We start from the raw sequence: 27,114 nt of genomic DNA on the forward strand, positions 1-27,114 counted from the left end.
GAGAGAGAGAGAGAGAGAGAGAGAGATTGAGTGTTTCTGTGACTCAGTAAATTCTTTATACTGGAATTCAATATATGAAATACAGTTATCAATTGTCCAATTATACCTTTATTAACTGTAAGCTCTATCTATACTCATCCATTTGGCAGTCATTATGAACTAATTTTAATTTTTACATTTATTTATCTACATATAATCTTTGAAAACACATTTCCAGCCTTAGCTCATGCAAGACCAACTATTCCACACATACTTTGCTCTTCAGTTTATTTCAAATCAGTATAGATTATTTTTTTTAAATCCAACTGAATAGTTTTTTACAAGTCAATTCTATTGACTTGCATTGTTTATAGAAAGGCTCTTAGTTCTTGAACCCACTGTGAATAAGCTCCAATTCCATTCTCTTCCATAGACCCACTGGATGAGTTTAATTTGCAATGGAAAGAGGAAAATTGCTAAGGGCATAGTTTCCAAAAATGTGTTCCTTTGTCAGATGTTAATGGATGTTATTTTTAGGTATCTATAGTCCAATGAGTTTCTGAAATAAAAATGAAAATTAATTAAAACAGAACTTTTTTATGGAAAGACTGCTTAGGAAATTTAATATGCTAATGAGCAATTATAAACCCCTGAGAGAATGATGCTGTGTGTGGTTTCCTACCTTAAAACTATAAAAATGGTGATCCCCAAAACAGCCCACAAGACTGGTTCTTTACAGAACACTCTGTGGGAAATACTCAGCTTGAACAAGGCAGGAAAGAACATTAAGTACAATAATCGGGCAATAAATAAGAAGAAAGATAAAAGGTGGTAAAGATGAGATATGGGACTGAAAGATGACATCTGTCAGAGGCCGCCATTGCGCTTTGTAACAATGAATCAGTGTTAGCAGTGAACAAGTAAATGTTTGCTTTTTTTAATCATACCTCACCAGTAACCAGGGTGCTGGGGACACTGGTCCAGAATATCTCCATTCTGCAGCTAGGAGGGTCTCTACCATCCACGATGCCACAGGTCACTATGGCAGGGGAAAGGACACACGGATGGTGAAAGGCTCGTACCTAAAAGTGAAATGTACTATTTATGAGGTCCACTCACCAAAGCAAATTGCTTGGTCATTTCTAATTTAAAGGAGATAGGAAACTATAACATGACTTATTTTCAGAAGGACAAATGAGTGTCCGCGTGAATATTCCTTGTATCTATGTAGAAGACTGTGGAAAGCTATCTTCCCACAGATCTTCCTTCCTCTCTGTAGTCAGTGACATGGTCTTGGGTGGAGAGACAGACCTTGCCATAACTGAGATCATTCAGATGGTCAATATTAGTGTTCGAAGCTTCCAGAAGTACTTACAATGGCTGTGCAATCTCCTCCCATCTTCTACCTCTACTTTCCTTCCACAAAAGCTTCTTCCCAGAGTACTCACTCTTTAAGCATTCCACACGCTAATGTCTCAGAGACACTTGGGGAGAAACTCAGAACAGAAACTCAGATATGCCAGACAGCAAATGTCCTTGGGTAATACAGAAGCCTTGTGTCATAATATAAATTTCACAGTTGGCTTTCATACTTTCCTTTGGATAATGCTTGAGGTTCATTTTGGCTCATACATCTCTAATTAGTTTATATCAGCTGAACTGGGAGAAATACCAAGAGTTATTTACCTATTATCCTGATATTCATAACTTGGCTTTGTCTCAACTTCTATGGTTACAAATTTTGTAAGATTCTTTATATATGTTACTTGTTTGTAAATGCAGAATTTATATCTGTGTGTATTTGTAAGCACATATACATAAAATAAGAATTTCAATAGGATATAGTATGTGTAATCTCAATTGTATTAGATGCTATAGTTCTCTAAGTACATTTACAGTTGAAAATAGTAACCATTTATTTTTATTTTTCCATGAGTTTCCTATTCAAATCATTTACCACTCTTTCTATTGAATTCTTGACCATTTCATTTATTTAATTTAAAATATATACTTCTGATACCATTGTCTTCTTATACAAACATTTGTCTAAAAAATTTGAAACCAGTTTGTGACTAGATGTTGAACTTTCTTTCTGGTGTCCTTTTTATAAATAAACTTTAAATTTTAATGCTGTCAAATGCATCCATCTCTGCTTCCTACTATGTCTGCACTTTCTATGTCATTCAGAAATATTTCTTCCTACTCCAAGTTTGAAAATATTCTGTACTTTCCCTGAAAAATTATAGTTTGGGTTTTTTAATTTGAGATATTAATCTACCTGAAATCTATTTTATTTTTGTGTGTGAATAGTAAGCATGCTTTTTAATGCACCACCAGCTAATTGGTCCAGTATCTTTTGTTATAAAACGTATGTCCTAGACTAATTTGCCATGAGTGCCTTTTGGTTGTTTTACTTTGTTTTGTGTTTGTGTTTGCTTGGTTTGTCTATCTGTGTACTACCACCTCCTTGAATTTATTAATAAATTCAAGTCAGTCTTGATAACCTGAAAAAGCAAGTCTTTTTTCCTTTTTTCCTTTTTCAAAGCATCTTGGCTTCTCACAATCATTTTTTCCCATTATATTGTGGAATCTTCTTAATTTGGAGCTCATTCATACCTCTGTGGTTTTGAGCATTTCCATTAATGAAAATCACATGTACCTCGAGAGAGATCCCTTTAACCCATTACCATACATGTCTCACTTTTCAGTGTCACCCCAGGTGACACGGAAGGGCAGAGCCGAGGCCATGAATATGCACTGCTCTCCAGTTTCATTTTCAGTATAGCTAAGCTGAATATGTTCCAAATATGACTTAAAGTGAATGTGGAGCATTAAGAATGACTGATGTCAAGCAAAAGGAACAAGGAGCATTTGAAATAAACAGAATAGCTGAAATATTCAACTGAGGAAGTACAGTTATTAGATTTAAGAGAGTTATGAAAAGCTCCTAAACATCACATGGCAAGAACAAAGAAAAAATATTATCCCTCACTACTGGGAGTAATCGAAGTTGGCAGACATATTTATTCATGCATTCAATAAATATTCATGGAAGATCTGTTATTTTCCAGGCAATGTTCTGGCCCTAGGGAAGAATAACAAACTAACCAAAGCCTCTGACCTTTGTGAATACAATCATCTAAGGACCTTGTTACACATCTAGTAAGAAATAATCACCCACTATATAAGAATGTCAAATCATTGATTTGGTCCTCAAGCTATGTAAGAGCAGATTGGCCACCATAAAGTCAACAAGAGAACAATAATCAATGTCATATGGCACATATAAATTTAACATGCAAATATTGTAGTACACATATACATCCGTACATAAACATATTTGTGTAGTTGTATCTGTTAAAACCTAACAGCAAATTGTGAGTAAGAACAGGTTTCCCAGAAGAGCTAAAGGACCTGATGGAATATGAGAGAAAGCAAGCTTTGCGAGTAGAAAGAGTGGGATGACTACCGAGATACAACTGCATCAACATCCTCAGTGGGCTGAGACTATTGGACTCACACGAGCAAAGAGACCCAGCATCCCTCAAAAAAGAACCATGTTAGTAAAAGGATGGTTGTTTGAATAAAACAAATGAAGTCAGCAGATGCTGAAATCTGATGGCCAGCAGAAGAGTTTTAAAGACTGCGGAGGACAGTAAGAAGGTCTCTTCCTTCCCTTCCCATCCATGCCAACTTCCTCTCTCCCACAGTCTCTCTGAACGGCCTGATTTAAGTAAAGTTGTTAGAGATAATGCCAACATTAGTACAGGAAAGATACCTAGCAGTACAGACAGGGGGATTAGAAAAATGACTTTGGGGCTGGAATATGTAAAGGGTTTGCAAAACAAACACAAACATTCAAGTCTAACTTCCATCTCTAGAATTCTTAATCCTAACCTTGGGAAGCAAAGCCAGGGAGAGCTTGATGACTACCCCTGACAAGTACAGGCCAAGAAGAGAGAACTCACTGAAACAAGGCTGAAAGCATCTGAAGAGTGAATGGCGCCTAATGTTGACCTCACGCTTAGACACACACACACATGGGCACAGGCACCGATGTGTCGAGACACACAAAGTGGAAAGCTAATAAGCACTTGTAACTGAGAGATGCACTGAGCCCTCCTGCTCCTTATCCTACACCTCCAACCCAAGTAGATCTCATAACCTTTCCCATGCCTCCTGCAGGTAGAGGGGTTTGGGGTTCTCCCTGTCTCTACAGTGCCTGCATGAAGTATGTGGCCTCTGTCTTTCCCTTAGACGATATAGACCCAAATTCTATCTCTTTGTTCAGTAATTTATTTCATGGATGCTCCCTAGGCACTCAATAGGTTTGTTTTCTTCCCTCCCCTAAAAGGATGTGGAAACATGGAAAAGTATCACAAAATCTCCTTACTCTATTGAGCTGCTTAGCCCTTCTTGTCAATAGCTTTTTCTGCTCCTCACTTTTCAATCTTCTTTTCTTGATTGTTTGCTAGAATTTCATATACTGCTTCCTTTTTTATATAGATCAAATTCTGCTCTCCTTCACTGCTTGCCCCAAGCCATCATAGCCCAATTAAAGTGCTTTTAAACAAAGAAGATATGGTTTCTTAAAGAGTCTTTGTAAGTAAATAAACAGAAGGAGAAGAGAGGAAGAGGAGGAGGAAGAGGAGGAGAAGAATGGGGGAGGGAGAGGGGAGGATGCAATTCCTTACCCAGAAAACACAAATGAGAACAAACCAAGGTGTGGGGGGGATCAATCGATTTCAGCAGTGTGGGAAATGCTGGGAAGTAAGGGAATGGCCATAACAGTTCAGAGAAGGAAAAGATCAATCAAGAAGGATTTTAATGCAGAAGACATATCTTGAACTAGACCCTGGAGGAAGGCTTTGCAAAGAGGGCAAACTAAAGGTCATTTGAGGTAAGAAAGTAACTCAGAAAATCATAGGTGAATGATGGATCCTGCCATCTAAGAGAAGACAATTCTGAGAGTTCAGGAGCAAAGAAACCAGACTCCAGGATTCCAACCTCATTCAATAAGAATCCAAAAAAGCTTTGAAGGCTGAGTAGCTTTGGGAGAGATGCCTCAGAAACAAGAACCAGGGATCAAAGCCATGGGGACTCTCTCTGCCTCTGGTCTTTGCTCCCTGTGTAGTTTGCCTTCATGGCTCTTGAAAGTCTGCCGTCTCTACCTAAGGTGATTCTGCAGTTTCCTGGCTCATCATGTACAAAAATTTCTTGCTTCAGCTCAGAAAACCCAAAAGAAAGATTTTGTTTTGTTTGGATTGGCATCGAGGGACCATGCCTGAAATTGTCACTATGTCAGGCCATGCAAAAAGATGACAACATCTAACGGACCACATCAAAAGCATGGCCGGATTTGGTACAGTGACAAGACAAGGGCAGAACCTTGGCTCACCCTGCACGGGGTGCTTGACACATCAACAAGGCTTCCTCGAGAAAAATGCATTTCATATTTCAACAGGCATCAGTAGGTAGTATATTATTCTTATATTTCTGTTATATTTCCCTATTTTTTATTTCTTCCAATTTAAGCTGTTAGCTATTATTTTGTGTCCTTTTAAGCCACCTTAAATTCTTTTTAAGGAAATAGAAGCAATTGAAATCAACTAATTAGCAGCTGCCATGAACCAAGGACTAAGACAGAGTTCCAATTTTCAAGATGCCTGAGTTTAGGAGTAAAAGACACCATGTGGACAAGTAGCTATTAAAACAGAAAGAAGATGATAAATGCCATTTTAAAAGGTACAGATAAAATTCTGTGAGTCTACAACTTGGTTTACTGTAAGAAGCAGTATTTGGGGGTTGATATCTTCAAGTAGAATAGAATACACCAAATAAAAATCTGAAGATATTAAAAATACAGAGAGCTCTTTTTTATTTTTTTATTTACATGCCATACAATATCTCCTTTCCCAGGTTCTCCTCCAAAATAAAAAAATAAAAATAAAATAAAAAAACAAAAACAAACCCCTGTTCCCTCCCCCTTCCCCCTGCTCACCACCCCACCCTCTCCTGCTTACTAGCCCTGGCATTCCCCTACACTGGGGCATAGAACCTTCACAGGGCCAAGGGCCTCTCCTCCCATTGATGACCAACTTGGCCATCCCCTGCTATACATATGCTTCAGGAGCCATGAGTCCCACCATGTGTACTCTTTGGTTGGTGGTTTAGTACCCGGGAGCACTGAGGGTACTAGTTAGTTCATACTGTTGTTACTCCTAAGGGGCTGCAAGTCCTTGAGCTCCTTGGGTCATTTCTCTAGGTTCTTCATTGGGGACCCTGTACTCAGTCTAATAGATGGCTGTGAGCTTCTACTTCTGTATTAGTTGGGTACTGTCAGAGCCTCTCAGGAGACAGCTATATCGGGCTCCTGTCATCCAGCACTTGCTGGCAACCACAATAGTGTCTGCATTTGATGATTGAATATGGGAAGGATTCCCAGGTGGAGCAGTCTCTGGATTGTCCTTCCTTTAGTCTCTGCTCCATAGTTAGTCTCTGCAATTCCTTCCATGGGTATTTTGTTCCCCTTTTAAGAAGGAATGAAGTATCCACACTTTGGTCTTCCCTTTACAGAGAGCTCTTTTAATAAGAAAGAAGAATTTGGGGTAATAGAATGGAAGGAATAAAGAACATACTGTTCTCTGGAGACAGTAGATATCTGATACTTTCAACAGAGGACCAAAGGTGTTCAGCAACCTTTTTGATTGAGGTGGTGAGGAAGCCATAGGAAAAGAGAAAGAAACCTGTCTAGAGTACTCCTGGGAAAACTCAAAGCATATTGTGTGACAGGCAATGATGAAGCAACTGACAGAAGGAAAACGAGTCTGTACCACTGAGAGGATGAGAGCAATGAGGAACTGGGGGGGGGGGGGTTGTGTGGCAGGCTGACGCTACACAGTGGGAATGATGGCAGGTGCTCACCTCTGTTTCTATAGTCCCTACATTCCCATCCACATGGCGGGAGATTGGGTAGAAAAGCATTATTTCATCTTCTACAGTGACTCTTGCTATCCAAAACTGCAATTGGGAGGCCTTCCAACTCCAAGAAGATAGCATGGGCATGATTTAACCCCATGACTCGTGCACAGTGGAAATCCATGGGCTTTTACGTACAGTCCTTATTGGTGGGAGCAGGTTCCAGAAACCATTTCCTTTGACTTGAGCAAATCTGTGACTCCTGTTCCAAGCTGTGCCAGCCCACATGGGGACTCATTCTATTGCCTAAAGGTCACAGATTAGCCATTCATACATGGTGCTGGGGTTTCTGAAAGACTTTCTTGAAGGTTCAGGAAATGGAAGGGGGGTAGATAACAGAAAATAATTTACATGAAATTTTAGAGCCAATGGTATAAAAGTCTTCAACAATCCATGACTAAGGACTTCCAAAGGCCTTTGGCATAGCATCAAGCCTTGCCTCAATCCTACACACATTTTCTTCCATAAAAATATTCTTCCAAGTCTCCCAGGCCTTCATATTTCATTACAGAAAGAAGCATCTGTCAAACAAGGGTAATTTTGTCTCCTCCCAAAGATGAAGGTTATCTGACAGTGCCCAGTGACATTCAGACACCACACCTTTAAGGCATTTTCTACAGGCATCTAGGGCATTGAAGCTGGCAATGCTGCTTTGATGTTTAACCTGATTGTTAGTTTGATGGGGTTAGCACCACCATGGAAGCACCTCTGCATGTATCTACAGGAGTGTTTCCAGAAAGGTTTTATTAAGGATGGAGAAAACCTATCTTGAATGTACTTGGCCTCATTCCATGGGCCTGGTTTCTAGACTAAATATAAAGGAAGGCCAGATGAGCATCATTTCTGTCTGTTTCCTTCCTAAGGATGCAGTGTGACCAGCTGCTTTACATTCCAACTGCTGTGACTTCCCTGCCATTATGGATAATATACCCTCAAACTGTGAGCAGAAATCAACCCTCATTCCTCCTTATGTTGCTCTTGTCACATGTTTTATCACAACAATGAAAGAAAGAAGCTAATATGCTGCTAAACACTGCTAATCTTAACTATCTACCTAGAACAAACTCAAAATGTACAGAGTGAATGTTAAGAAGCAATGTTATTTAATAAATCAGTTCTCTTAATCCTGTACTTCTCCCATTTTCATATATTCTCAACCACTGAGACATCCACTCCATTAATCAAAAGGGATTGCTGCTACAACAACCATGGAAGCTGAGGCTCCTAAATTCCCATTCACATGAGCTGTCCTTCTGAGGAAACATTATGGTTCGAAATGCCACATCTCCTCAGCACATAGAAAGTTCACACCCATACTCAATTCCAATTACTGTGCCAGGAAGAAAAAGAAAGGAAGAATGTAAATAGTGTGGGTGCATCTGTCCCACGTCCCGCTAGAGCATATGCCCCAGGAGAGTGTGAGAAGGGAGATTCGAATCTCGTGTTCCTTCCCTTGGTCTCAGTTCCTGAATTGCTCTCATGGTATGAGCATCCTACTTCCCTAGTGTGATTCAAGTGTTTAAAGTTACATTTTTTGGTACAACATGGCCCTAAAATGCAAGCCAACTACTTCATCAGGTATTTAAGGAGAAAACAGCAATCTGTTCCAACGCTGGAGGAAAACCTGGCTGAGTTGGATGGCATAGCAGTCTCAAACGTGATGCATAAAAATGGCCTCATATATTGTACTTTAGAGATAAGTGGAGGATTTTTTCTCTCTAAAGTATTTGTAACTTTATATGATGTTTCATGTTGCCATAGATGAAGCTGGCATGTAAAATGTAACTTCATGTTTGTGAGATAAAGGGTTGGGAGAGGTTATTAGGGGTCTCGGGATTGCCTTGAGGGTATTACAGGTTAAAATGATTAGAAGAAAAAAGAAAGCAATGATGAGTGAAGATATGAGAGGCAGGGACAGAAGGAGCGTGATGCTATTCTACTGATGCTCACAAATGTCTGCTTCACAGATGAAGGGAAAAGCCTGTGGAGGGTCTGAAAACAAGAAGCTGGGCCACAGGGAGTTACTTGGTCACAAAGAGTAGTTTGAAGATATATGATGTAGGATCAAGAACTATAGGCCTAAATGAATATCTGTGGACTTACTAATGGTATTTACATGACAACTGTAATTTTTTTCAGCCACTCGCATTTTATATTAACACAGTAGGTAATATAGCAACTTGGTTTTTTTTTCATTTTAAAAAAGCCACCAATAGATATCATGAATTCTTAACAATTTAAGTACTAGCTAGCAAGTGGCAACCCTTATATGTATGTCTTTGAAGCCTGTGTTTGCCCCATGTGTACAAGTGACCAGATCATACATGTATGGGATTGAGGTATCTTTAAGCTGCCTGGTGCACAGTTTGCTAGTGGCCCACCCTCAGTATTTTGAAATGGAAACTATTTTTTCTGATTGCTAAATAAAGATGGGGAAAGGAAAATTAACTCATAAATATTTCATGGGTCAAAATTTTTATGTGAGGTTTTGAAAGATAAATGCTATTGCAATCATTCCCATTTTAATTAAATACAATATTTTCAAGATTGTGCTATGGTGCGTAGCATAAACTTTCTAACTTGGGAACTTTCTGAATAATGCACTAAATAAAGGGAAAATTGTTCTCTACTCAGTACTATTTTCAACATAAAAAGTTTTATAATGATTTTTTTTTCATTTGGGCACATATTAAGGAAATGGGTGCTTTGTGTGGACTAAATTGCTTCCATTTTGTCAAGATTTAATACAGAGTTCTTACAAAGTCAAATTTTTTAGAAAGCAGTTTAGCATATGCTTTCTAAAAAATTCACTGATATTATATACTAGATTAGGCATATTACAAAGTTGGAAGGGTAGAAATTAATGAATATTATCTGTGAGGTTTTAATTTACTTATCCAATAAGAGTGTTAAAAGATACATTTTATGTTGATTCCAGAGATAGAACATTTTGAAGCCAATGTTTATAAAGGCTGGGGACAGAATCTCAATCTGATTCTAGATGAATCTATGATCCACATCCTTTCTCTACAATACACTGAAAATGCCACAAGTAGTTCAGTAATATTGTTTGTAACATAATTACACTGAAATGTACTACATATGATCCAGTATAATCTTAATTTCTCTTGTCTAATTAATCCTCCTCTCTACTATCTAAATTAGGGCAATACAATAACATATTTGCCCCAAATCTCTTGGGGTAGACAAAATAAAGAATCATTTCTCGCCTCTCTCACAGTCCCATGTAATTGGCATTGGTAGCTTTCCACCAAGAGATGACTTGGGAGAAGTTTCCTTCTATACTCCAATGCTTCCAACCTAAACATATGGTAAGAGAAAAGATAATTTAGACAATAACCCAGGGAGATTCATAGCCAGACCTGAGGTAGACTATATTTCTTCTGTTAATATAGCAGGATATGCACCTATATCATACCTAAAAGGAAGAAAGAGATTGAGATATATAGCCATTCTCAGTGCTCAAAACAAAAACAAAACAACAACAACAAAGAAATAATGTGTGTGTGTGTGTGTGTGTGTGTGTGCCCATGAAACACACCATCTGTTGTCTGTTTCACACCATCTAAGAGAATTTGCTTTTAGTGGATTAAAAATTCTACAATGACCTAAATGTTGATGTCAAGTTTATGCCTATAAATATTGGGCTGCAGGGTGTAGGGTTAGGGTAGGATAGCATTTTACCACAAAAATAACACACTTCTCAGTGACTGGCTTGGCACGTGGGAGATGGGTATGCATAGACAGTGGAGGAAGCCAGATAGCCAGATCCTCAAGATAAAAACCACAGAGGAGCAACAACTACTCAGGCACTAAGGTCAAGAGCAAACAAATGGAACCTCATGAATCTCAAAAGCTTCTCTAAGTCAAAGGACACCATCATCAGAATGAAACATCAAGCTACAGGTTGGGAAAAGATCTTCACTAACCCTACATAGGACAGAGAGCTAATATCCAAAATATATAAAGAACACAAGAAGTTAGACACTATCAATCTAAATAAACCAATTAAAAATGGCCTACATAGCTAAACAAAGAATCTTCAACAGAGGAATCACGAATGGCCAAGAAGCACATAAAGAAATAGAGGGGCACCAGAGAAAGGTAAGAAGGTCAGGAAATAGAATAAAAATATGTAACAGTGGGAGGTGAGGAACTGGGGGTAGCCACTGGAGGGTTCCAGACACCAGAAAAATGAGAGGCTCCAGGATCCAACAGGGGTAACTTTAGTCAAAATGTGCAGTGAAGGGGAGATAGAACCCGTAGAGACCAGTAGATAGGCATGGCCCCTGATAGAGGGATGGGGTCACCCACCCATCTCAAAGCTTTTAACCCCGAAGCAAAGACAGAGACAAAAAATGGAGCAGAGACTGAAGGAAAGGGCATCCAGAGACTGCCCCAACTTGGGATCCATCCCACAAGCAGGCACCAAATCCAGACACCATTGCAGATACCAAGAAGTGCTTGCTGACAGGACCCTGCTACAGCTGTCTCCTGAGAGGCTTTGCCAATTTCTGACCAATACAGATGTGGATGTACACAACTAAACATTGGACTGAGTGCAGGGACCCCAATGAGGAAGTTGGGGCAAGGACTGTAGGATCTGAAGGGGTTTGCAACCTCATAGGAAGAACAATAATATCAACCAACCAGACAAATAGAAAATAGATATGTAGGGCTGATAATATGTTTCAATGTTTCAGTAGTTAAAGACATTTGCCACCATGACCTCCACACATATTCCATGGCATGCACATGGACAGAGAAAGGGAGAGAAAGGGAGAGAAATACTACTCAGCCGGGAGAGAGGAAGAGAGAGAGAGAGAGAGAAAGAGAGAGAGAGAGAGAGAGAGAGAGAGAGAGAGAGGAGAGAGAGAGAGGAGAAAGGGAGAGAAAGAAGAGGAGGAGGAGGCAGGGGGAGGGGACAGAGAAAGGGAGGAAAGAAGTGAAGGAAATGGCAAAATAGTAGATGCTATTTCTGGTATATTATTTATAGCTTCAAATATATATGCATGTATATATATGTATATATGTGTGTGTATATATATATCTCATTACTAAGTATGATAAAGTATAAGTCTGAGGTGTGTCTATCAAGTGAATGAGTGGAGACAGTGAATATGGTCAATATTACATGTGGTAGCATATTATTCAATCATGAAAAATGAAATCCTGTCACTTCTGAAAACATGGATAGAACTGGAAGACATTATGTTTACCAAAGTAATTCAGGCATAGAAAGACAAATACTAAATATTTCCTTTGTATACTGAAATTTTTAAGTTGTTTTCTGAAAAGTAGAGACCATGATTTGGATGAGTACTAGAAGCTAGGAAGGATAGTAACCAGGGAGCTTGATACAAGGCATCAAAGCACAACATGAGGGATTAAGGATAGACTTTCTTCGGAATATTTTTCTTCATAGTATTAGAAAAAGCAGTACTATGACAATAGTTCAAAACAATTTAATACATATTTGATAAGTAATTTGAAGTTATGAGTTTTAATGTTTCCCATAGCAAAAAATAATAAACATTGAATGATATGAAAATACTAATTTTTCTTATTTGATCATTATATATGGAGTTGAACTTTTACACTTTACCCATAAAATATACAATTAATATCATAATTTTAGTAATTGAAAATTCTTTGATTCCCCCCACCAAAAAAAATGTTCAAAGTCCTTAGTCATAAGGGAAATGTAAATCAAAACAACTCTGAGATTCCACCTTACACCCGTCAGAATGGCTAAGATCAAAAATTCTAAGGACAGCACATACTAGCAAGGTTATGGAGCAAGAGGAACACTCCTCCACTCCTGGTGTGAATGTAATCTTGCACAACCACTCTAGAAATCAATTTGGCATTTTCACAGAAAGCTGGGAATATTTCTACTTCAAGACCCAGCTATACCACTCCTCGGCACATACTCAAAATATGTTCCAACATCCCACAAGAACACTTGCTCAACTATGTTCATAGCAGCTTTATTTGTAATAGCCAGAAACTGGAAACAGCTTAAATGTGTCTCAACTGAAGATTGGATAAAGAAAATGTGGTAAATCTACATAATGAAATACTACTCAGCCATTATATACTAGAACATCAAGAATTTTGCAGACAAATGGATGGAACTAGAGAACATCATCCTGAGTGAGGTAACCCAACTCAAAAAAACATGCATGGTAGGTACTCAGTGATTAGTGGATATTAGCATAAGGTACAGGATAACCATGCTATAATCAACAGATTCAAAGAATCCAAATAACGCCGGGCAGTGGTGGCACACACCTTTAATCCCAGCACTTGGGAGACAGAGGCAGGCGGATTTCTGAGTTCCAGGCCAGCCTGGTCTACAGAGTGAGTTCCAGAACAGCCAGGGCTATACAGATACACAGAAAGACCCTGTCTCAAAAAAACCAAAAAAAAAAAAAAAAAAAAAAAAAAAAAAAAAAAATCCAAATAACAAGGAGGGCCCAAGGGAGGGTGCTTGAATCTTTCTCAGAAGGGGAAAAAAGATCATCAGATGTAGATGGAAGGAGGGAACTGAGTGGAAGAGGAATGGGGATGCGAGCAGGATGGGGTGGGGAGACTATATGTAAAAACAGAAAAGAAGGAAAAAGAAAGAATGTGGACAGAGGAATGGTTAGGAACAGGTGGTTTAGAAATGAACACGTGTGAAGATATTGAGGCAGACATGAATTATTTGATACACTCCATCTCCTATATAAGTTGCCAATCCGAACCCCAAATCTATGAAGTAAGTGTTTCCTCATTTTACAGATGATGAAACTAAAGCATGGGGCTTAACAATTTACCTGCAATCATAAAGTACTGTTGGAGGTGATATCTATACCCAAAGTTTTCAGCCTTCACCTCTGCTATGGCTTGAATATGAAATCAGCTAGATAAACCCTCAGGTCTATGGAATTGGGGCTCGGAGATTGGGAGCAAGATGATGAAGTAGTGCTAAGCGATTAGATTCTTAAGTCTTTGATCTCATCAGACGACTCATCCTTTGGTGAATATCACTGGTGGGTGATGAAGATCGGGAAATGAGACCTAACTGGTGGAAGTGGGCCTTGCTAAGATGGAAGTGATAAGGCAGGCAGACATGTTCCTTGACTGGACCTCAGCTGGCTCCTTCCTGGATTGCAGCCTTCTCTTCTTGTCATTCATGAGGCAAGTGGCCGCCATGGTGCTATCTTCAGAGTTGGAATTCTTCTTTTATATGACCCCCTACTCTGTGGCTGAAGGTGGTGACTTTTAAAAAGTAAATGTGAAAGGACATATATCAAAGTTCCAGTATCTAATATCCTGTAAAAAATGTAGTAATCCATTTATTTATCAGGCCATGTTGGGGGTCTTTTCCCCCTTCCCATTATTTTTCCTCTGAAATTTTTTATTTAAAAATGATAGCGCAAGCTGATAGCTTCCTCCTGTCGCTCTGCTTGCAGAGCTCTGACTAGCCCAGATCAGTATAAATCTATTTCCAATTTCCTTTGAAGTAACAAGTTTATAACTTCTTTCAAAGTCCATCTCAACATTAAGCAATCTAAACACATGTGCGGTGTGTGTGTGTGTGTGTGTGTGTGTGTGTGTGTGTCAGCACTGGCCAGCCAGATTCAGCTTCCAGTCCATCAAGATCCACACTGGCTAAAAGCCAGGCATCAGGAATCTTCCTTCGTACCAACTGAGAACAAGTCTACCTGGCTCTAACCTTGTGCTGTGCCATGTGACAGGTACAGAGGGCCTTGTGGCTTCCCATACATTCTCAGCTGTGCTAGCATGCACAGGAAAGTTAGCTCACTAGCTCTTTCCCTAGGACGGCTGTATGTGGCTGAAGGATTTTCTTTCTTGGCTTTTCTACAGAGCTTCAAATTTATTTATCTCACAAAACTGAAGTTCTTACTATCTCTTGAAGATTATTATTTAAAAATGTATTGTATTGGGTGTATTTTCTTACATAAAGAAACAATCACCAATTAAATCAGTTTGCTCTACAAACTTACCATGTGGCTTAGTAAAAGACTAAACAGTGACTTCTATGAAGTAGAAATGTATCACTCCTGCGAACAGCTTCTTATTTCCTTAGCAATCTATAATAATATAGGATATTATCCCTGCTGATGTAAAGATAGTAACTGGACTGAAGGTGGTAAGGTGGGTTTTGTATACTTGGACTATTTTATGGAATATTTATAAAATGTATAAAATACATTGTGCCTAATAATATTCATAGCTAAATACTTCAATAACATTGTTTAAAGATTTTGTTTTATGTATGTGTGTGCATGTGTTTGCATGAGTGTATACAAACACGTATGCAAGTGCACACGGAGGCCAGAAAAGGGTGTTGGATCCCTCGGAGCTAAAGTTACAGGTGTTTGAGAGTCTCTGGGTGTGTGTGCCATCAGATGGGTTTTGACTCTTCTCCAGTTTTCATGACTATGCAACCCATTCCTAACATTTATAATTATATCATGCTGTTGTGGTTAGTGTTTCTGGGATGTCACCATCTACCAGGAGAGAAAATCTCCTTTTCCATGTGACCCTCCTTTCAGAAGCTCCTCACAGTGCGTCTTTCCTCCCCTGTGAAGCATATAACACTGCCAAGTCTTCAGGGAAGTTTCCTTTCTTTTTATTTTAGCTCTCCAGGTCAGTGAATTAACAAGTGAAATGCAGCTTCATGTTACTTCTGCTGAAGTTCTTTAATTATTCTATTTCTAAAAACATAGTAATTCATCTATCTTGAATAAAATTCTTTTTTGATTTATTTTGTTTGAAGATTTATTGTTTTATTTTTAGTATGAGTGTTTTGCTTATATGTGTCTGTGCACCACCTGAGTGCTGTAACCTCAGGGACCAAAGGAGGACATTGATTTCCCCGTGAACTGGACTTGAAGGAGTTGGGGACCAGGGTGTGGATGTTCATAACTGAATCCTAGTCCTTTGCATAAGCTGCCAGTGTAGTGAACCACTGAACTGTCCCCAGCATCTCAGTGTTCAAATTCTTAAAGAAGAAAAATCTTTTCATGTCAATACCATTCTTAACAAGGAGATACAATTATTGCAGAAGTAAATTGGAAGTGTACCACTCCCCCAGAATAAAGAAAATCCTTTTATAAAATAATTGATTAAGCCGGGTGGTGCACACCTTTAATCCCAGCACTTGGGAGGCAGAGGCAGGTGGATTTCTGAGTTCAAGACCAACTTGGTCTACAGAACAGCCAGGGCTACACAGAGAAACCCTATCTCGAAAAACCAAAAAAAAAAAAAAAAAAAAAAAAAAAAAAAAAAAAAAAAAAAAAAAAAAAAAAAAAAAAAAAAAAAAAAGAAAGAAAGAAAGAAAGAAGAGGAATGTGTTGTCTTAATGCCACCAAATCTATTTGTTCACAAAAGGTATTTGTTCACAAAATGATGATTGTCTTAGCGTTTTACTGCTGTGAACAGACACCATGACCAAAGCAACTCCCATAAAGAACATCATTTAATTGGGGCTGGCTTACAGGTTCAGAGGTTCAGTCCATTATCATCAAGATGGGAACATGACAGTATCCAGGTGCAGGCAGAGCTAAGAGTTCTACATTTTCATCTGAAGGCTGCTAGTGGAAGACTAGTTTCCAGGCAGCTAGGATGAGGGTCCAAAAAGGCCACACTTCCAAATTGTGCCACTCCCTGCCCCAAGCATATTCTAACCATGACAATGACTTGTATCTTAGTAAATTTTACCACAATATAACACCTTACTAAGTTAAGAAAGAAAGAAGAAAGGAAGGAAGAAAGGGAGGGAGAGAGAGAGAGAGAGAAAGAGAAAGAGGGTGCTACAAAGGTTTCATCAGTTTTGAATAGACTCTAATGAAAACTGAAGAAGAAATATCAATTAAACTCTACCTCATGTAACAGACCCATCTTCACACACAGTCAGAAAAAGAACAATTATTTGAACCATATAATAACAATACAGTTTAAAAATAAATTAAAAATAGCTAAGTTACAAGCAAAAACATGACTATTGGGCTGGAGAAATGCCTTAGCAGTTATGAGTTCTGCAAAGGACGCAGGTTAGTTTCACAGCACCCACATGTGGCTCACAAGTCCAGTTTCATGGAGATCTGATGCCCTCTTCTAGCCTCTACAGGTACCAGATATATATGGTATAGACACATATATATATACATATATATATATATGTACTGTACACATTTTTAAAATAAGTCTCTTTTAAAATACCTACTTAATTTAAAAAAGACAGTAGGGACAAGATATTATTAGCACTAAGTACTCGAAGATAGATTGTGATTTAAATATTAATATGGTATATGATATAGACATATACATTTATATCTGACATAAAATCTTCATGTTTTATTTTTAAACATGAATATTTATAAAACCACCTAATACTATGAAAAACCACTATCAGCTAAAAAGATCTACCTGTAAAATGGTTTGTATTAGAAAAGAACAAAGTATATCTAAATTTTTCTGTTATTTTTTTTACAAAATTGCATTTTTTAAAAAAAATTTGAGCCTGCACCTACAGTCTGTGTACATTCCAGTAAGTCTGCAGTAATCAAACACACAGGTGAGAATCTCCCCCAAATTCCCACTCCAGCTGGGACAACCACAGGGTCCAGCTGACATGGGACTCACCTCCCCTACCCCAACCCTTCTTCTGGCCTGCTTCCTACCTAGGCCAGATCAATGGACAGGTACCTGACCACAGGCCACAGCCTCCTCCTAGGAGGTTCACGGTAGCCAAATATACAGAGCCCAGCTGACACCCACCCTGCAGGGATCCACCTTCCTACTAGTTCACTTCTCTACCTTGGCTAGATCAATAGGCCAATACCTTCTCACACCCCACAGCCTGTCTGCCTCCCAGGAGGCCCAAAGTAACCATAGACACAGCCTGCCTGCCTCCCAGAAGGTCCCAATAACAAGGGACATAGGAGCCCTGCTTTAACTAGAGACACATGAGGCCTACCCTAACCAGAGACACCATTGCCTGCCTCCAAGGAGGTCAGCTCTAGTCAGAGATACCCAAGCCAGTTAACACCAGAGATAACCAGATTGCCAGAGAGAAGTGCAGGATCATAAGTGACAGAACCCAGTTCTCCCACCACAGCAAGTCCTGGACACCCCAGCAAGCCTGAAAAGCAAGTGAAAGATCTGTACAACAAGAACTACAAATCACTGAAAAAAGAAAAAAAAAAAAAAAAAAAAAAAAGAAACCAAAGACCTCAGAAGATGGTAAGATCTCCCATATTCATGGATTGGTAAGATTAACATAGTGACAATGATTATCTTACCAAAAGCAATCTACAGATTTATTGCAACCCCCATCAAAATTCAACACAATTCTTCAAAGACATGGAAAGAGCAATTCTCAACTTCATATGAAAAACAAAAACTCAGGATAATATTGTAACCAAAGACAAGAACTCTTCTTTTAACAGTTAAGGAAAAACATGTTGTGTGTGATTATCATAATGTCAAAATCCATTTCTCCATTGTTGAAAGCCTAGCTCTTCTATGTACTGAATGCTATAACTAATGCTCCAATAAACATACAACACTGTCTTAAAAAAAAAAAACCCACAGGATAGCCAAAATAATTCTCAACAATAAAAAAAAAAAAAAAAAAAAAAAAAAAAAAAAAAAAAAAACTTCCATGGGAATCATTATCCCTGACCTCAAGCTGTACTACAAAGCAATAGTGATTAAAAAGGAAAACATGGTATTGTTATAGAAACAGATAGGTCAATCAATGAATTGAATTGAAGACACAGAAGTAAACCCACAAGTGACAAAGAAGCCAAAAATATACAGTGGAAAAAAGAGAGCACCTTCAATAAATGGTGCTGTTCTAACTATTGGTCTGTAGAAAGTTCAAGTCCAGATGGATTCAGATACACTGAATCTAATAGAAGAGAAAGTGGGAAAGAACTTCGAACTCATTAGCACAGGGGGAAATTTCCTGAACTAAACCCCAATGGCTCATGAATTTTGCTGGCAAATGGGTGGAACTAAAAAATATCATCCTGAATGCAGTAACTCAGAATGAAGAGGACATGCATGGTATGTACTCACTGATTAGTAGACATTAACCAAAAAGTTCAAAATACCTAGCATAAAACCCACCTACTGTAAGAAGTGTAACAAGTAGAAAGGACCAAGTGAGGATTGCTTCAATTTCACTTAGAAGGGGGAAGGAAATAATCACAGGAGGCAGAGGGAGGGAGGGAGCTGGGTGGGAGGGGGAAAGGAGGAACAGGATCAGATATGAGGATCTGGAGACAGAAAAGAAGCCCAGAGAGCCAAGAGAATGAATGGAGACAAGCCACCTCAGGGGCTGGGGATGGGGGGGGGCGGTGTAAAGTACAAGAGACCCAGGTGGTGAGAGACTCTAAGGACTCAAAGGGGGTGACCTTAGCCAAAATGCCCAACATTGGGGAGAGGAACTCAAACAGCCCACTTCCAGAAGATGGTCAGGGCCTCAAGCAGAAGGCCATGGTTACTAACCCACAGTTAAAATTTCTGACTCAGAACTGTTCCTGTCTAAAAGAACTGCAGGGACAAAAAAAGGAGAAAAGAAAGGAAAGACAGACCAAGGACCAGCCCAACAACGGATCCATCTCATAGGAGGGCACCAAGGCCTGACACTATTACTGTTATGATGTGCTTAAAGATGGGAGCCTGGCATGGCTGTTCTCTGAGAGGCCCTACCAGCAGCTGACTGAGACAGAAGCAAATCTTTACATCCAACCATAGGACTGAAGTCAGGAACCCCTATGGTTGAATTAGTGGAAGGATTGAAGAAACTGAAGGGGAGAACAACCCCATAGGAGGATCAGCAGTCTCAACTTACCCAGTTTCCAGGGAACTCCCAGAGACTGTGCCACACACCAGGAGCATACATGAGCCAGTCCAAAGCCCCTGGCACAAATGTAGCAGAGATCTGCCTGGTCAGGTCTTAGTGGGAGAACATGTACTTAATCCTTGAGAGACTTGAAGCTCCAGGGAAGGGAAAGGCTTGTTGGAGGGCGAGCACCCTCTTGGAGGCAAGGGGGAGGAGGAATGGGATGAGGGAACCTGTGAGAGGAGGGACCAAGAGAGGAAGCAATGACAAGAATGTGAATAAATAAAAAAATGAAAATTGGAAAGAAAAAGAAAAACAAGGTCTGTCATATAGTTTAAAATATTATCTATTAAAAGAAGTAATGAAACCCCAATAGGATTAGCAAACATATATGTTATGCAATAAACATGCTATTTGATGAAAGAATACATAGCTTCTCCACCCTGCCACCTAAATGAAGTGAAACACTTAGCTGCCTTCTTAGGAGAAACTCACAACTGTGATTAAGCCCTTGACATGAGCAGACGGCCTCTAAGGAAGATGAGTTCAAAGGCTTATGAAGGAAAACACAATCAACTCTACTTCTCTTGTAGTCAAAATCATTCAGTTTGGGGAAACTGCACACGACACATGGGAGATTTGGTTCCTTTCTCTGTAATACATTCCCCATGACACCTTATCTGTTACCACATATACACAGTTACACAGATACACGGATAGTCACAATTGTCTTTATGGATAATGATGACATCTGTCATGAAGTGTCTTCCATTTTTCTGTCTGGTGTTTGCAGGGTTATATATCTGACATATGATAACCTCCCTTTCTAAACTCTGTTGGGGGAAAACTCTATTCATGTTCTCTGCCCATATAACTAAGCTCCACCCATTTGTAAACTTGCGACAAGAATCTAGTACCATCCTATTATGCTGTTTCTCTTTCTGACATAGACCACACCTTTGGGAATGGTTACCTTTATTATGCGTACACAGGCCTCAGAAGACTCAAAGTGAAAAAAAAAAAAAAACAATTAGGCCTCCTTTTATGTGGTTACCTTATGCCTGCCTCTGTGTTTGTAGCATTTCCTATCATAAGGCATTATTTCTTGTTAATGGCTAAACATTTAAATATTGAGGCACTCTTTTTGCAATCATCTTTGATAGAATTAAAAAAAGATTGTTGATCAAAATGTTGTCTTAGTTGTTACTGACAGCTGTTAAAATGCTGCTAAAAATATAGCAGTGACTACTGAAGAACCAACCGCTCCTGTGGCAGCCTGGTAAGAGATTCTAAATGGGGTTTTGTCTAGTTCCACAGGGGCAGAAGCTTCGCACTCTTGCCCAGTGTGTTTCAGTGTGTGTAGGTGTTGGGGGGTGGAGGGGGCTGAATGTTTGTAGTGTGTATGTGGTGTGGTGTGTGTGTGTGTGTGTGTGTGTGAACATGTAGTATATATGGTGGATATGTATGTGGTATGTGTGTGTGGTATGTGTAATGTGTGTGTAGTGTCTGTGTAGTACATGTGTGTGTAGTGCCTGTGCATGTGTCTGTGGGGTGTATATCTATGTGCATGTGTTTTTATGTGCATATCTGAGTACATATCTGTGTATGTGCATATATGTGCATATGTGTATGTGTATGTGTGGTGTGTAAGTGTATTGTTTGTGTGGTGTGTGAGTGTATGTATGTAGTGTGTGTGGTATGTGTGTTCAATATGTGTGGTGTGTAGTATGTATTTGTGTATGAATGTGTATATACATGTGTTGTGTATGTGTGTGTGTATATATGTGTACATGTGTGTATGTGTGTGTGTGTGTGTGTGTGTGTGTGTGTGTGAGCATGTGCACTCATACTGAGTGTTATACCACAAAACAGCCTGGTTTCCTAATGAGCACACAACCATGCAGTTATTTATGTAAGATTAGCACAGTTATTTAAAGGTGATGCATTTCTCCACTGCACCAAGAATATATTAGAAAAGAGGAGAAAATGAAAATGTCCTTATTTTTATTAAACTATACTGTTCTAGGTCCCTCCCCCCTTTAAACTACTGTACATTATTCCTAAATTTAGAGCCTCAGTGTGGGCCCAATGACATCTGATTTGCTTCTAATAACACGGCATACTAATCGTACTGTTTGGGGCTCTCCCATCTCAAAATCTGGCCATAGAAATGGAGGAAGTTTGTCAATTTTCCATTTAAACTGCCTGAAAATGGAATAAAGGTAGACAGATAAATCAATCTGTAAACAAATCCCACATTAATTATTCAAATTAGTGAATAATGAAAGATGAAGCAAATATTCCAAATAGTGTAGAAAAATGAGTTTGGGCAATTTTGGATATCAGCAAAATCTCTAATATGTTCTGAATTTATCTTCCAGTCTGCAATTTCTTCCTTGCTCGCAGTGTTTATAAACTGTAACATGTGTGTTTTGCAGTAAACAAAGAAGCTGAATGTGATAGCATTGTCCTAGTCATCTTCTCTCTCTGAAGCTGCCCCCATTTTTCTCTAGCTCTCCCTGTCTTTCTCAACTCTTTCCAACAGCTGGTAAGAGACAGGGGAGGAGAAACGCTTAAACAAACAAACAATCAAACAAACAAACAATAAATAACCCTAGCAAGGCTAGGCTTGTTAATGAAGTTAATTGTAACTAACTGCTTTAGCCTTTATCTTAAAAAGAAACTATTTAATACAAATAAACTGTATATGCTTAACTTTCTTGTTATCAAATAAAGAAATAAGAAGAAAGATATGTTCAATTTGGGGTGAAAGAGATTTTCCAATTTATAAATCCTGCTCATTTTCAGCTGTTGAAGAAATGGGATTGGAAACAGGGAATTCAAGGGTGGCTCTGTTCAAGTTAAAACAGAGCTAGGAAAGATTTTTTTTTTCCAACACAAACTTAGGTATTAGGCTTTGTTTCTGAAGTTACATAATAGAGGATGTGATGTCACACATGTAAATTGCAAAAGCCGAGTCGTGCACTTTACTGTGCAAACCTCAGGGAGTTTGACACTGATGGGATGGGCGAGGGAGTTGTCCTCAGGTTCAGCCTGTGAATGTGCTCTCACTGTCAGAAGGGGGACATGTCTGTGGCTGCTTGAGGCTTTAAGACATTTGGCAGCTATATAGAAGACAGAGTGATAGCTCTCGTGGCTGTCCATGTCTTAATTTTTAATCTCTGTTTCAAAAGAAATTGAAATTCCCATCCTTTTGCAAAGAACAAATATGCTTATCTAAAGGATTGGGAAGAACAAACATAGTTAGAAAATACCTTTTTCAAAGCAATGGCTTTGCTAGACACATACTGCAGCTCACAGAACTCATTACTGGTGGACATGTAAATGACTCTGTCCCTACCCTAACACCCAAAGCCCTGTGTTCTCTCTTTCTCATGCGGGTCCCTCAGATAGTGCACTGGTAAACTAGTCCTATCAAAAGCAATACCACCTACCCACCGTCCTTCACAAGGAGTTGTAGCACTGAGCTGTTGTGTTCTCAGAATGCCCGCAAAGCAAGATTATGCAAGGGAAACTTAATACTCAGATAAGGATTTAAAAATAGAAAAACCTAAAACTTTGCCTATGGATAATTGCAAGATCTTCTAAATCTCTCCCCAGGAATAAAAGAAACTGACATATATGACCTCTCGATTTTGGCACAAGAGGGTTTCAAAAGAATATATATATTATAAAATCTTACATCTTAATATCAAACAACTGTAAAGGCAGGGCAGATAAAAATTTGCAAAGTGGCCAAATAAAAACATAGGGGAAAAATCTCCTAAATATCTAAAATGTTGCAGATATTATAACTCCATTTTATACCCTACTTTTATCACATTGTCTGTATTTAAAAGCATTGATTAATGTAGTGGTAGGAACGTGTGGGGAAAGAATCCTTGTGTTAAATTTACTCTGTAAATGGGAAGGAAATCATCCAAGCCTAACATGTCAATCTCGGAAAAGGAATTTACATTATCTCAGTTACAATAAATGGTGGCTTTTCTTCATCCAATGTTTCACTATGAAAAACATTTCAAACATACAAGGAAATTGGAGAAAACTCTTTTGTACTGGCAATTTGATTCTTCCATTATTATATTACATATGCCATATATATGTACATATGTATATATGCACATATATGTATATCCATCATTCTGTTCATTTAACTAGTCTGTCACTACCAATCCATCTTATTTTTGAGGCATTTCCAGTCAGTCTGCCAACATCAGTATATTTCAAATTGTCCTTTTTAAAGTTAGCTGAATATAAGACTAAATTTTATTATAAATTATATAAAGCATTTTCTTGATCTCACCTAAGACATATCTTCACAAAAGTTAACCTAGAAGACATTTTTACAAATAAAAAGCAGAAAAACATTGTTTTGCCCCATGTCAAAAAGCCATGTTGAGCCACCAAAGAACTGAAAAGTGTCAACGCTGTGGGTGGTGGAGCAAACTAAGCTTGATGTTGGACTGTGGGAATGGGGTTGGAGAAAGCAGGGATTATTTTAACAGGACAGTTCCGTTTTGAATAGCGACCAGCAACTTTCACCGCTGCATAGGAAGGAATTGGGAAGAGGGAGGGGCAAGAGAGGCTTAGAAAACTGTGGAAAGAGTGTCAAACCAGAAAAGAGGGTTGTGAGGTCAATTCCCGGATTTATTTAACTCGTCCCTAAAAAAGCAAGCAAACTGGTGAGCGTGTACTACTAGTGGCACTAGTCTTCCCCTCCCGGCAGACTTCCAACTAGGGGCGTGTGTAACGGTGCACTGGAAGACTCTTGAACAGAGGGAATCTCGCACACGCGCGAGTGCGCGTGAAAACGGGCGCGCGCACACCCATTCACTGGGCTGGAATGACCTGAGTGCCTTGGGGTGAGAGGCTAGGACTTGGCAAAGGCTGGAGAGTGAGAAGGCGCCGGGGATCCCAGGCTCCGGCTCCGTCCTCCTCCCACAGCCGCGTGCCCGCGCGCCGCGCGGCCCGGCCAGGGAGCCCGCCTTTCACTTTCGCATCTGCGTAGGTGTCTGCCCGGGCGGGCGCGAGGGCGCGGGGGCGCGCGGGGCGGCGCGGGGGCGCGCGACGGGGGAGGGTTGCAGCCGCTCGCTCCTTTCTGGGCCCGCAGCGCTCCGGGCGGCCGCTATCGAAGCGCGGGGTCGCTAGCGGTCGCTTCCCACGCGCCCTGATGCGCAGACACCCCGGGCCGCCTGGTGTCCTCCCCCCCACGGTGGGGGTAGGGCAGCGACCCAAGAGCTGTCGTACTGGGTGGGCAGCGGAGGCGCAGGAAAGAAACTTTTCCTTCCTGGCCCGCTCTTGGTCTTCCAGCCCTCCGCTCCCTTTCCGGTGGCACCTGCACCTGAAGCCAGGCGCCAGGTCAGGGCCGACTTTGGGGACTCGCGAAGAGAAGCATACAGGGTGCGTGCACTGGGGTTCCGTTTTTCCCTCGGCCTTCTTGCTGTCAGTGGCTGGGGTTCCGACGACCTCCACCAGCACCCCTGTCTCCCACCAGCGGGTGGCAGGACCGCTGGACAGCCTCATACTGCTAGTGAGGGTGTGACCCGGGGAGGGGGCCACGGCGCCGAGGGCTCCCCCTGTGGCTGCCCCCACAAACACACACACACACACACACACACACACACACACACACACACACACACGACTCTGTCGCCTGAGCTGTCACCGGCCACCCCAGCCCTGGGAGGGGGCGCGGAGATCCGCGCTTCCCCGCTGCGGGCGCGGGAGCTTACCGCTGGACTGGCGGGCTCCCGGGACCTCCACAGTCACTGCGGGGCGAACCAGCAGCCCCGGAGACCCGCCGGCCCCAGGCCCGGCCGCCACTGCTGGGGACCGGCGGGTGCTCGCAGCCCCCTCGGCGCGATTTAGTGCCGCCAGCTCGCCGGCTTGCCGGCTCGCCGCCTCCAAGAGGGTATCTGTACAGTCGCTCTAATACTATACCCACCGTCAGTAGGGCGACTGCCAGGATTGCTATCCTCTCCATCCTCATTGCCGATCAGCGGGTATTGGACTTGCTGGTGGCGGCGGCAGCGGCGGAGACGGCGGGAGTCTCGCTGGCCCCCTCCCCCGCCCCAGCCTCCCTACCATGTCCTAGAAAAGGTGAGTGCAGCGACTGTCACTTTGCACCGACAGTGGCGGGAGGGGGCCGGGGAGCGCAAGGGAGGCCGGAGGTGACTGGGCCAGTGCTGAGGACAGAGGAAGCGGGTCGGCTCAAGGAGGTGGGCTGCCGGCAGTAGGCCAGGTGCCCGCCAGGCCGGCCCGGGACAAGGGTGCTGGGAGGCTGGCGAGCGCGCAGCGGCTGCTCCGAGCCGTTCTAACCTAGATTTTACTAGAAGCTTCGATCCAGGGCAAAACCAGCCCTCCCTAAAGGAGGTAAAAAAAACTTAGTAAAAAGAGCCGGGTCCATTTCTTTAATAATGAATAGTTCTGCCACACTGGATGAGCGGCAGCCACTGCTGCTTGGCGAGCCCGGGCCGCCGGGTCCGGGACTCCCCCTAGCTCCAGCTCGCCACCCGCGCGCGGCCCCGGGCGTGATCGATGCTGAGAGTGCTCGCCCAGCGCGCGTGACAGCTACCCTCCTGGGAAAGTTGGGACACTCGGCGGGGGGTTCGTGTGTGTAGGGGCTCCAGGGCCAGTTCCACCCCGGGGACTGTTGGGAACCGGAGTCCGGAGTCCCAATCAGCTTGCCGGCTCCGCTGCAGTCCCTTTTGCTTCTGGGGAGTGTCCTGCGGGAGTGGCTGAGAGTTCCTGTCTCCTTGGGCTTGGGATCCGGGATCATGAGGCTTAACTAACTGTAAGGAAAGGAGGGGCCTTTGGCACAATGTGCCCTCCTCCTCTGGGGCTTCAGGTCCCGGGGAGCGAGGGTGAGCCTGAAGCTGCACAGCTGCCGCCGGCGGCCTGCCGGTCGCCAAGGGCCAGGGGACCAGATTTAGGTGTGTACGTCATTGGTGCTGACTCCTAGCCAGCAGGGGAGTCCAAAGCCGAGCTTCAAACCAGTCTAAAAGTCCGTAGAAATTAAACTTAGGGAGTCCATCTTTCGGCTTAGCGAGTCCAGTGCTTAGGTGGGCGGGAGGGGAATTAGGGTGGGGGCGAAGGAAAAGGGGTCGAAATTTCTTCGCGCAGACAAACGATCGTTAGAAAATAGTTTTAGTGTCCCCCCTCCTCCACTATACCTGCACCCCTTTCACACTTTATAAAGTGAATATCCTCGATAGTAAGCTTTCTTGCATATTGAACTAGTGGAAAAA

General features: G+C 41.3%; 1 protein-coding gene and 1 long non-coding RNA gene across 2 annotated transcripts in view; one reads left to right on the forward strand and one right to left on the reverse strand.

The window, feature by feature from the left end:
- LOC116069598 overlaps positions 1-26,268 on the reverse strand; it is a 54,753-nt gene extending 28,485 nt beyond the window's left edge. Inside the window, exon 1 of the long non-coding RNA XR_004110056.1 lies at positions 25,812-26,268. This is a non-coding gene — a long non-coding RNA (uncharacterized LOC116069598). The remainder of the gene's footprint in view (positions 1-25,811) is intronic.
- Positions 26,269-26,711: 443 nt separating this feature from the next.
- Positions 26,712-27,114, forward strand: part of Nr3c2 (nuclear receptor subfamily 3 group C member 2) — a 335,477-nt gene continuing 335,074 nt past the window's right edge. The window contains exon 1 of the mRNA XM_031340365.1: positions 26,712-26,799. The gene's annotated coding sequence lies outside the window, so the exon portion shown is untranslated. The remainder of the gene's footprint in view (positions 26,800-27,114) is intronic.

Source organism: Mastomys coucha, unplaced genomic scaffold, assembly GCF_008632895.1.
Source record: "Mastomys coucha isolate ucsf_1 unplaced genomic scaffold, UCSF_Mcou_1 pScaffold22, whole genome shotgun sequence".
NCBI classification, from domain to species: Eukaryota; Metazoa; Chordata; class Mammalia; order Rodentia; family Muridae; genus Mastomys; species Mastomys coucha.